Genomic DNA, 12,872 nt, shown 5'->3' with positions numbered 1-12,872 from the left:
CCCCCATGTATAAGACACCCCCACTTTTCTAACCCAAAATTTAAAAAATCAATATTTTAAATATGAAACAGAACACATTTTTATTTAGTAATTAGGTAACATTTACATACCAGTACTGCCTTATTACGCATCACACTGTAATTTTATTCAACCTCTGGGCTCAGAACGCTCGGACATTACAAATCCCTGTTGCATCTGAGCACTGTTGCAATTGGTTTGTTCAGCATCAGCTGATGTTAGTTATATAAGTCTCCTGATTGTAGGAAGCTAAGCCTCCTGACTGGAGGCAGCTAAGCCTTGGGATTGAGGAAGTCTGTTTGCAGAGGCAAGGCATGGGCCATTTTGTTCTTTCCTCGGCTTATTTCCGTGTATAAGACAACAGGGAATTTTAGTCTAACGGTTTTAGGAAAAGTAGCATACATGGAAAAATACGATATTCCCAAGGGGGTGTGCTTTCTGAACACATTTAAGGATCTATTTTGAGAGAAAATGGCAATTTAAACATATATTTAGAAAGGATATGGGATGAATATGGGAACAAAATATTTTGGAATTCAGAGTTTTAAAAAATGTGATCTGAAAAAGTAACACAGATGAGAATAGGAAGGTTTGTCCATTCCAGCCCCCAGTGAAATGAATTACTAATATAATTGAACATGAAAAGATAGTCACAGCCAATCAATAAACAATAATAGTTTTGTAACATCAGCATTGGAATGTTTTGTTTTTATATTATTTCATTTTTTATATTTAAAAAACCCAGAGAAGCTGTGGTTTGTAAAAGAGGCAGTCCGCAGACCCCATATTTCTTTTAACTTCACAATTCATGCAACCAAATCACCTCAACTTTATTAGGGCCCAAGAAGTCTGGAGGGAGCTAAAATGATAGACAAAGCTTTATGGTCCAACAGATAGCAGTGGGTATCAGACATGGCATCAGGGAATGGCTGTGGTAAGGCTTAACACCACTCAAACAAGACTGTGGTTGTGGCACCTGGCCAATGGCTGAAGTGCAAATGCAGAGTGACAACAACTTCCTGCCAAGATATAGTATTGTCCCACAGGCTTTCTTATTATTCAGCAGTTCAAAACACTCCACAGTCAGCCAAACCAGCTTCATCAAATTGTATGAAAGTATTCATGCTGTGCTGGTTCAAAACCAACATTGGTGCTTTTAAAAACATGGAAAAAATGGTTCTTGGTAGATAGGAAGCTCTTGCACCACAAAATTTTTATATTGTTGGGGAGTAAAGAGAGGAAATACACACTGACATTAGGTAGACAACTTCAAATCAATGTAAGTCCAGGACACTACACGAGTCTTCAACAAGAAGGTACATGTATTTCATTCCTTGCCTGGTTAGGAGGCTTTGTGCCTGAGGCAATATATACCCCGGAGTTATGTGGTTGGGAAAGAATTTTTACTCTGCCTGAAAGCCACAAGGAGCTTATGGACTGAGAAAGTAGGCACCTTCCCCAGTTTTTCAGCTCATCAGCCACCAGGTCTATAAACGATCCTCCAACACCATGTCAAAATCCAGAGAGTAACCTCCTGAGGAGAATGTTTTCAGTGTGAATGGCCTAGCACATTTCCCAAGCTCCCTTGTGTCATCTTTTCATAAATTTTGAACAATGTAATGAGACCATGAAAACTCAATTAAGTGCGCTTTGAAACTGCAGTAGGGAGGAAGTGCATGAAGGCTGTTTTGCTCTCAAGATGCTCGCGGTCTGGGCAGTTGCATGATACATACCGAGAATCTTTCACTCAAAGCACTTAATGAATGCTAAATGTGGCATATGCAAACGGAAAAGCAGTGACATCACATGTTGCTTTCCTCCATGTTATCCTGAAAAGAGAGAGAGAGAGAGAGAGGATGGAGCTGCAGATTTTTGGTTTGAACCCTGCAGTTCTCATAATCTCTACCTTCACTCTTACTCTCACTATGTAATACCTCTAAAGGGTTTCCTGCATAAATTATGCAGTTCCCCATGGACTACAGAATACTGTGTTCCATCACATGCCCTCATGATAGTGAGCAGTGCACAGGATAAATGTTGATGGTATGAGTCTCCCGGGGTCGGGGAAGAGAGGGAAGGTGCGCCTCTTCTGCTTTCCTTGCCTAGCCATGTTCAAATGTCTTTTTCCCCTCCCTCCTTCCCTTGTTCATTTTGGTTTCACAGTGTTCCATTCTGTACCTCATAGGCACGTAATTTATTCCAACTCTTTGGCCTGACCTGTAATCCCCCCTCTCCTCACCGATCTGACCCATCTGTGTTTCATTTCCCACTCATCAACGGCCAAGGAGCTAGGCCTCGGCCCTGTTTGGAACCCTCAGACAGGGGTTGGCAGTGTTCCCTCTTCCTGCACCACATCCTCCCCTGAAAAATATGACCATCAGATCAGAGAACAGAGTCTGCTTTGTCCCCCAGCAACCAAGATCTGGAAGTACTTTCAATCATTTGTACTCTATACCCACTCTCAAATGCATTAATGTGATCAACATTGGGCCTGTTGTGGGCACTTGCCCCCACCTCTCTCCCTTCCTCCCTCTCTCTCCCTCCAGCAAATAGCTTGCTAACATTCCAAGCATGTACTTCCCTGAAAACAAGGCCGAGACGGGGCCCTGAATATTCAATTGGAAAATCACCAAGAGCGAGAGCTTAGCTTGGCACGGCTGGTGTTGATTCTTAATAAGTGACTTCCTAAAAGCTGAGGCATGGGGCTTACGACTTCAATGCCTTGTTTGAAAAATATTTTGTAGGTGCCTCATACCACTTTATTTCCTGTGGTATGCGTCATATTGTGAGTTATTCTGAGCCAGGCTGTTTAAGAGCGCTAGCATTTTTTCCGAGATTGTGGGGTTTTAACGCAAAAAAAAAAAGTGCTTATACAAGATGAGCTCATGGCTATTAGTGCTGAGGTAGATTTAACTACTTGATTACCAACGCCACTGGGGTTTCATACCTGCCAGCAATGATATGTGTGTGTGTCTGTGTCTGTGTGTCTGTGTTGGTAGTGTGTGATGAGGGGAAAACAAGGAAAGTGGGAGGGAGGGATCAAATGTTTAAAATCTTTACCAAAGAGATGGGAGCAATTCTGCATTTTCCATCTTACCCCACCTGTATTGCAACAACAAGTTTCTCAACATTTATATTTTGTTCCTTGTATGGTCGCCATCAGATGCAATAGTGTGCATTTCATTTGTCTTGGGAAAAGACTTGTACTTTAAAGATTGTTGCTTAAGTGGCACCTGAGCTGATCTGGAGGCTCTCCGAACTGACTATACCCAAGGGAAGCCTTTTTGCCCAGGACAGCTGGGTGCACTAGATATATCCTAATGTTTTATTCATTTTCTGTGGCCTTTCATCGCCCTTACTGCCATGATAAGACAAGATTGTCTGCGTTGAAGGGGGCCAACTTGTTTTTGTATCCAGAAACAGGAATGAGTCCTTACCAGCCCATTCAGCCAATCACAGGACAGTATTGCATTGTTTTGTGATGTCAACTTGAGAGGTTCTTTCAGTCATTGTCTTCCAGGTTTGGCCCCCCTTTTCTCCAATCTGAAAGAAACTGGATGTATTATGTGGATGATACTTGAAAACCTGAGTGGCAGGATTTGTGCTCCCTCTCCTCCACTTTTTAAAAAGTCTTGCTAGTGAAAATGATGGTGTGTTAACCCTTGGAGGGGAATTCGTTGCTGTACTTTGGGCAAATGAGTTCACATTACTACTTACCATGGGACCTGTTTAGAATACTTATAAAAGATGGCCAGCCCTAGTGCTTATTAAATTAATTGATGACAAAGAATATGATATGTATGCATAGCTTTAATTAATTATGTGTCTTCAAGTAGATTCCAGCTTATGGTGTCCTTCCTGAGTTCTCCAGGCATAGATACTGTACTTAGAAATCATGTACCATTGCCTTCTTTCGGGGGCATTATGGGGCAATGCAGCTTAACCAAGGTAACACAGGCTGGCTGTTCTCCCAGGAAGCACAATGAAGTATCAAATTGCTGACCTCTGCCTCCACAATCAAATACCATATTTTTCGCACCATAAGACACACTTTCCCCCCACAAAACAGGGGGGTGGAAAGTCTGTGCGTCTTATGGAGCGAAGAAAACAGATTATATTTTCCTGTTTTCTTCTCCTAAAAAATTGGTGCGTCTTATGGAAAGGTGCGTCTTATGGAGCGAAAAATATGGTACCCAAGTCACAGAGCCAGGAACAATGTTTTACACTATCTATTTTGGAAGCCTGGACCTGTTAGTCCCAACTACAGTAGACCCACTGAAACAGTGGGATGTTGTCTTACCATTCAGCAGCAAATTTAGTCTGTCTCATCTAGCTTGGACTAGCTGTTGAATTTAGGCCCTGTATTTAAATCTTTGTTCAGAGAAGCATTGAATATAGTGAGATTCACATGGATGAGCCAACTGCAACATATATTGAGGATTCAACATGTGGCAGTCAGGGTTTATCAGAATTTGGTGAAGTTACTTTTTCAGATAGCTGTTCCCATCATAACCAGCCAGCTAATAAAGGGCAATAGTGGCTGACAGTGATGGGAATTGTAGTCCAACATATTATTATTATTATTATTATTATTATTATTATTATTATTATTATTATTATTATTATTATTATTATTATTATTATTATTATTATTATTATTATTATTATTATTATTATTATTATTATTATTATTATTATTATTATTTTATTTATATCCCACCTATCTAGTCAATTAAGACCACTCTAGGTGGCTGGAGATACCCAAGTTAGGAGGAAAAGATTGTTCTGGAAAAATAATACATGCAGCATTTCTGTCTCGATTATTCAGTTATTTTGGATCCCCATGTTACAATCCTCATGTTTTATATATGTGCTTTCCCCCAATATTCTTCTTTTCATACACTCATGTAGAAATAAGGGTATTTAAAAAATTAAAAATAAAACATCTGCTATGTAGTGTTTTCCCCCCTAAGATGCAGTAGATCAGGGGTCCCCAACCCCCTGTCCGCAGCCTGGTGCCCGTCCATGGCCCGGGCTGGACTGTGCCCCAGAGACAGATCTCCCAGCCACCCCTGCATGCACTCCCCCCCACAGCCCCTTTGTTCATGCACATGAGTGTTTGCACACCCCTGCAAGTGTCCCTGCCCCTTTGCGCATGCATGCAAGTGTGCGCCCACCTGCGTGAGCGCCCCACTTCCTCTTTGCTCCTGTGCGTGAGTGCACCTGTGCCCACGCAAGCACCCTTTGTGCATGCGCACGCGTGAGTACACCCTGCCCGTTTGTGCATGCGCACGAGTGCAGGGGTGCCCCGCCTTTCCAGCACATAGACCCTCTCCTCCCCCAACTGGTCTGCGTTGTGGAATAGGTTGGGGACCACTGCACTAGATGTTGCACCAAATTTGGGTGAGTTGGCTACTGCAAGCACTTAAACACCAGCGATTCTATGCTTTCAGCCAAGGCATGTGAAGGGGTAAACTTCCTCCAAAGGGGTGGGGATCACCCTGGTGTCTTCCATCATCAATCAGGAAACTTACAGTCGGTCTGCAAACAATGAGCACAATCTATATTAGGAACTATTTACAATGCTGCTCCACAGTTCTCCACCAACATGCAGTAATGAGGAATCAGCTACTGTCCAATGGACAATGTGCTTAAGGTTTCCAGACTGTCAGCCACCCCCTTCTCATGTCTTCTGCCAACTGGTGCAGCCATTGGAACTTTTTCTCTTGGTTCAGACAGCAGTGTTGATTTGTGGTTGAGTCCTGCAAACTGATCTGACAATGCAAACTGACTACAGATATTTTGTTAATTGTTGGTTTATATGCATAGTATGTGAACAACCCACATTTGGAACCCTGCTTGGGTAATAGGGTTCCAAATAACCCTACTGAGATTTGCTACTGGATTTCAGTCTCTATTACCCAAGTAGGGTAATAGAGACTGAAATCCAGTAGCAAATCTCATCTATAGTAAGCCAGTTAAATCAATGGAATTTGCATAGGTGTTGACTCATCAAATTGCCACTGATTCAATGGGCCTACTCTAATTGTGACTTACTAGTGGGTTTCTTGCAGTCTCCAACTACAGTATTGGCTTGGTCATTGGCTGCAGCACTTAAATGTTGTCCAGTGGTACATATTTTTGGCAGCAGCATCTGAAAACTATGAATATGCATTCATAGTACCATCCCTCTGGCTGACTGCATAGCACCAGCCATTTACCATCAGTATTCTCCATTGATTTCACATTATTTGTAATGTATGTATTCAGCTTTCTTTCAGTGGTAATACCAGTTTGATTACAGATCTTTTGTTAATTGCTGGTTAATATACATAGCATACAAACAGATATCATTCCTGAAAAGTAAACCCCTGGCACCAGACAGGTATGATTAACTACCACTTCCTTTAGACAGATTACTGGTTAATGATCCAGAACTGTTAGTTGATTTTTCATCAATAAGAGCTACTTGGAGGCATTTAAGAGAAAATTGGCCAACCATTTGTCAGATCTACTTTGATTTGGCTTCCTGCATTTAGCAGAGGGTTAGACCCAATGGCCTTATAGGCCCCTTCCAAATCTATTTTATGATTCTATGATAATTATAGGCAGATAGTCTCCTATCTCACTGTGTTCTTGAATGACATGCAAATCAGAAGTTGGTGTGGGTGATGTGTGCATTATTTTATGTTATTTTACTCTCTCACCTTTCTAGTAAAAATGTATCAAAATGACTGACAGTAATACAGTGGTGCCTCGCTTAACGAGCGCACCGTTTAACGACAAATCCGCATAGCAACACTTTTTTGCGATGTTTTAGATAGGGAAAACATCGCGATATGCTTACCGGTCTCCGCATTGCGATGTTTTAAAAACAGCTGATCGGTGGTTCCAAAATGGCCACCCGCAGCATTTTCACGCCCTGTCGTCGCTTACCGGGCAGCGAAAATGGCGGCCAGATGGAGGATTTCCACATAGCGGTGAGTTTTTCCCCATAGGAAAGCATTAAATGTATTTTAATGCGTTCCTATGGGGTTTTTTCCCTGCATAGCGACAAATCCTGATAGCGACAATTTTTTCCGCATGGATTATCATCGCTATGTGGGGCACCACTGTATATATATACACGTGTGTGTGTATGTATATATATTACTGTATATATTACTGTTTATATATGTTACTGTCAGTCACTTTGATACATTTGATACACTTTGATACATATATATATATATAAAATGGACTATAAAAATGTTTAGCACAGTAACATTATAATATCTTTATGCAATCCAATATCACTGTACTATGACCAATGTGTGTCTCCTGTTCCCTTCCCCAGTATATTATCATTGGATAATCATTCATGTGTTCCTCCATCACATGTGAACATTGACACATTGACACCACCAGTGGCCAGGAGATGAGATGTTGAAATGTGCATAGACCAGAGATTCACATGAAAGCAATCCAGTGACAGCAGACAGAAGAAAAGTTGAGGAATATGCCCACAGAGAAATGTCACTGTCGACATGAATGATGACAGCATAGGTGGCACTGCCTGCCAAACAAGGGAGTGAAGGACTGTTGTATAAAAGTGGGTTCCACATGATGGATTACTGGATCAAAATTTGGCAAGGTTTTTCCCCTCACCAGTTTAATTGTGGTACAGTATACATAATGACTAAACTCGGAGAATTATGTATCCCATACTGGGTACTGATGTGCGTCAACTGAATATCAGGTGCAGAACAGGAATATAATGTACCTTTCAGTAGCATACAACTCCCATATGGATTTGCTGAAAAGTAGTTGGTTATGACATCTACCTATTTGTGCAGCTGTACATCCCCACAGCTCATGATTGAGGAAAGCAAGGCAAATGATTTATATATAATAAAATGTTGGCATGACAAAACTGTCAGATGGATCCAAATCTAATTGTAATTAGAGTAAATTCATTAGAACCAATAGTGGTTAAATTAGTTAATACTAACTTGAATTGATGTTAATGGGTTGTGTTTAAGCAAAATTAAGTCAATTGTGTCTAAGCAAAATTAAGTTAGTTCTAGAAAATTACTCTTTTGGACTAGAGTTCCCAGAATCCCCCAACTTTTATTACCAGTTTAGAGTTAGCACTATTTTATCAGTCATGGATTTGTCCCAGGTAATTACCAGCACATTTTTCTCTAACAGTTTTGAAGCTCCTGTTTCATAAAGTTTAAGCAAACCCGAGTTTTCTCTTTGCTTAGACTCATAATAGATTTTTAATTTGCCCCATTCCCCATGGTAGTAAGGTGAAGATTATAGCTGAATCCTAAACAGAATGGTTTATTAGACTCATTCATTCACTCTCTTTATACCATAATGTGTGTTTCCATGCAACTCTCCTTCGCCGGGCAGTGCATACAAAACCTCAGGAAAAAATGAGCTTAATTGGAAACCTAGTTTATAGTTTCACCTGAAAAAATACATTTTAACAAATCATATATGGGTTGACTGTGCAGATTTTCTTGTCAGTAAATTCTTACCAGTTAATTGCATTAATGGTCCTTCTTAAACATTGACAGCCAATGAGAAACCAGACTAAATCACCCATAAATATCCAACACAAGGACCCACTCACTGATGCCCACCCGACACTTCTGGCAGGCATTACTAGAGTGTTTATTTCCCGTAAAAATGCCTTCCACTATCAGGAAGGGATGTAAAATGGCAAATGAAGGAATGTGATCTTATTGCAATCTATTGTTTATAATAGATTAATATTCTGATACTTGAGACTGTTACAAATTGTGATGTGTCAAATGCAGCTCCTCAGCTATACTTAGTGACCTGGGAGCTACAACCACTAAGTTGAAAATAATGTGAGGAGAGGGAGGAAGAGATGCTGTCATCTGTTAATAAATTTGGAGGGTGAAATTAATGTTATTTTGGATGTAGCTAAAGCTTTATACTTTTATGTTCTGATCAGAACTCTAGTTTCAGAGGTTACAGTGATTTTGATCCAGTCAAGATCACTCTGCCAGCTAATGCTATAGTTTATGTTTCAAAAAAATGATAAATTTGAACACATGCACCATTCGGCAGCAATATAAATTGCAGGGATGGGCGTAGTTATCCAAATAGGAACCACAGTTCTGTCAAAAGGCTAAAACCAAGAGTACAGACCTGTGTCTTTGGACCATAGCTTCTAGAATTCCCAAGCAGAGATGGACACGAAGCTAAAAAGAAATCAGGACATTCGTCAAAAAACATTATTTCATTGATTTGGATTGGTTCAGGTTCATCCAAACTGGAGAACCTGAACTTTTCTGAACCAACACATTTTTGATGATTTGCTAACCTCCTGGTTCGTTGTCTACAGCTTGCTTCTGCCCGCTTCCCACTGCCCCCATTGCCTCCCTACCTTTTCCTGACACCGTCTCCCCTTCCTCTGCTGCCACTGCCATCTTGAAAGTCCGTCCACAGGCTGGTGACCTTTGCACATGTCCCTACCTCTCAGCTGGAACGTATGGACACGCACTGATGGCCCCCAGCCAGCTGACAGGCCGGTTAACAAAATAATAATAATATTTAAAAATATATATTATTATTACTACTATTATTTAGCTAGCCAGCCTGTCAACTGGTGGAGCATCCTTTGTACATGTCCTTGCCTTTCAGCTGGGAGGTGGGGGTATGCACAGGAGCAGTGGCCTCTCAATAGCAGCGGCAGCCATGGTGGTGGAGGAGGAGGCAGCCGGAGGAAAAGGTAGAGATGAAACCGGGCAGTGGGAAGGGAGTGGGCTGCAGGCTGTGAGGGCGGGGAGGTGGCCGGCTTGTTGTGGGTTTTTTTTTTTAGATAGCCACTAATTTTTTTTAAAAAAATATCTGAACAAACGAACACCCAATTCGGGTTTGTTTGGGAAAAATTAGTAAATTTGTTGTTTGTGGTTCATGGACTTCAACAAACCATGAACCAAGATGAATCGGCATTTTGGTGGCTTGTGCCCATCTCTGTTCCCAAGGAAGACAGATCTGCCCTCTTCTATCAAGAATCCTATACTCACACAAGGTCCTTGGTCCAGATCCTATTCCCTGTGCTTATTCTAAAGCAATTAAAAAAAAAAGATTGCTGATCTAAATCCAAATATCTGCATCTAGAGTTGAGTAATTGAATCAATGGAACTTAAAATATTTTTTTTTGTTTTATTGATTCAAGAGGTCTACCCTAACTGGGACTGCCAATTAGATGTAGGCCTCAGCCTTTGAAGTAACAGGCAGTTTGGTATTGAAACTCAGATACTAGATTTCCCACAGCCACCTAGTAAGAAAAAGACTCAAACCTTGAAGTTTCTTAGCTGCCTCTCAGCCTCTTAGCAGCTACATTATACAGTATTTGGAAATTAATCCCCTACAAAGTCACATGGATTTTCGATTGACCCAGGGCATGTTCCATGTATATATGGTTTCATGGGAACCATGACTGAAGCATGATGACAAAGCAAAATATTGAACTGTCTCCCATCCATACCTTCCTAGTGGCTTGTGAGATGCTGATGATATTTCTTTCTTTCATCAATGCCATGAAATTATTTTCCCTCCTGGTTTTGAAAATATGTTCACCTTGCATTTTCTGTGGTCTTGATAGCTGGCAGCTTCTTACTTGAACATTTGAAATACATCAGGCAAAGCGGCTGGGAAACTGCTGCAGAATTACGTGTTTAAAAAAAGAAAAAGAAAAAAGAAAAATAACCATATTCCAGGCATGGAAAGTATGTGGAAATGAAGGGAGGTCTAAAATCCCCTAGATGGAGTATTCTTTGTGGGAAGTGCATATGGAATTATGTAAGAAAACATTTTTAAGCTGTGGATTTTTTTTTTAAAAGAATAACTCTGTAATATATATTCATTGCTGCATCAATAGGATAAACTGCACAGTGTTCAGCAATAAAACAAACAATAAAACAAACACACCTGCACACAGCTAGAAACACATGTTAGAAAGCATGGAAAAACACAAATAAAATCTGGATTAGTGCTAGAATTCGTTTACAAAGAGAAACATTACTTTAAAAGTGCCTTTTCCTCCACTCGCTCCAGTGATTCTAATCTGTTACCTGAACCTCTGTAGGGTGCTCTACACATACATAAATCTCCTGATTATCCACTGTTGAATTCGTGGATGAGCTTTGATGGGTATCTCAAGGTTAAATGAGAAGGTATGATAAACTCATAGCATGCAAAAGAACCTTGCTTTCTTATTATTTGCAATTGAATTGCTATTCATGTTGCAGAGTTTTAAATATCTGGTAAAAATTTCCTTTTGCTATGCACTAGAAGTACAGCAAGCCACAGAAGAGAATAACTACAAGTTTGCCAGAGTTCACTCCTTTCTCATTAACTGGCATGTAAAGTCTTAATAACTCATTTTGATACATTTGTAGTAAAATGAATAAAAACATTTATTTACTTACAGTTTGTTAGAATTACAGACTCGTACATGCAGCCTTCTTCCCTGCACACCTACTTGGCAACTAAGTGAACAGATGAACAGCAAAGAAACAACTGGCACCACCAAATGAACAATCAGCAGAGGGGCAGGGCTCTCTTTGAATCAAAGTATTGAAGGAATGATTGGTTAATGCTGGATAGATAACCACTTCCACCCAGAAAATTCCCTCCCAGTCACACAAACTACAGACTGCATGCAAGGTTGCAGATAAAATTCCGACAGTTTGTTCTGTCTAAAATGTATGGTGTGGTTTAAAATGTATGGTGAATGGTGACTGCGCACATTAAAATGAATGTGATCCACACACAAGTTAGCTCCAGAAATGCAACTGTCCAAAGCCAGGAAGACTGCTGTGCCTGGTTAACCTCTAGTCCAGTGGTCAGGGAACAAGGGTAAATTACTCCAAATGGGGTAAAAATGAAAATCCTGGGGGTAATGAGGATGAGCAGAGCCCCAATATCGATGCTCTCATATCCAAGATGAAGCAACATCATTTCTCCAAAACCTGAAGTTTTCAAGACAGTTGAAGCTTTCAAAGTAATTTTGAATAGATTCAATAAGATTTTGAATTCAAATAATGTATGATTTCCTTTCTTTCAAATCAAGTGGGTAATGTCGGTGTATATAAATTTTTTGGGGGGATAAAAGGTAAAAAAGTTCCCTGATCCCTGCTCTAGTCTCTACAGGAGCCAGAACCACATTTTGGGAAGAGGGTGATTCAAGAGGACAGGCCACCTGGATACAACAGCCCCCCTCTTTCAAAGAATAGTGCTTCTCCAACATAAAGATAGCTGGCTGGATAGTTTAGTAAGTTCAGCTCTCCTCTATGCATCCTAGAAGAGCCAGCCCGTCTGGACCTGGGCAAGCTGCGTGGTCCCAGGATGCCCCCAGAAGTAGGGAATGGTAAGCCACTTTTATGTACTCTCTATCTAGAAAACTCAGATCTTCTGATGCACAGGATTTGTGCCAGGGATACTACTGCCAAAGCCAATAAAAACTGTGTTGTTTTGTCCACAAAACTCTCTCTGTGTGTATATGTTCTTCCTGAGGCCCAGGACATGCTAAGCTTCAGGCACACAACCCCCTTTTCATAATGTAATTGTTTACTAGATTATGTCCGAGAGCAAGTGATACCTTATGATGCAGTGGTTAAACTGCTGTAATACAGCCAAAACTGTGCTCATAACCCAGGGCTCAATCCTAGGTATCCAGAGCAAGGTTCACTTAGCCTTCCATCCTCCTGAGGTTGGTAAAATGAGTAGACAGCTCACTGGGGGGGGGGGAAGCAGTGTGTATCCTGCATAAATTGTAATCCATCCAAAGAGTGCTTTAAGTGCTATGGGACAGTATACAAGCAGCACAC

General features: G+C 40.8%; 2 long non-coding RNA genes across 2 annotated transcripts; both read right to left on the bottom strand.

Annotated features, from left to right (window-relative positions):
• Positions 1 to 54: 54 nt before the first annotated feature.
• On the bottom strand, positions 55 to 3,561 carry LOC140705794 (uncharacterized). The gene is made up of 2 exons (XR_012085313.2): positions 3,456 to 3,561; positions 55 to 1,847 (listed from the first exon to the last, which is right to left on the bottom strand). It is a non-coding gene; the product is annotated as an uncharacterized LOC140705794 (long non-coding RNA).
• A 6,905-nt stretch (positions 3,562 to 10,466) lies between these two features.
• LOC144588474 (uncharacterized) lies at positions 10,467 to 11,581 on the bottom strand. The gene is made up of 2 exons (XR_013544053.1): positions 11,472 to 11,581; positions 10,467 to 10,702 (listed from the first exon to the last, which is right to left on the bottom strand). It is a non-coding gene; the product is annotated as an uncharacterized LOC144588474 (long non-coding RNA).
• Between the last annotated feature and the right edge of the window lie 1,291 nt (positions 11,582 to 12,872).

This window comes from Pogona vitticeps, chromosome 3 (assembly GCF_051106095.1).
Source record: "Pogona vitticeps strain Pit_001003342236 chromosome 3, PviZW2.1, whole genome shotgun sequence".
Classification (NCBI taxonomy): domain Eukaryota; kingdom Metazoa; phylum Chordata; class Lepidosauria; order Squamata; family Agamidae; genus Pogona; species Pogona vitticeps.
Note: the sequence above shows the minus strand (reverse complement) of the source record. Positions and strands in the feature narration are given on the sequence as shown.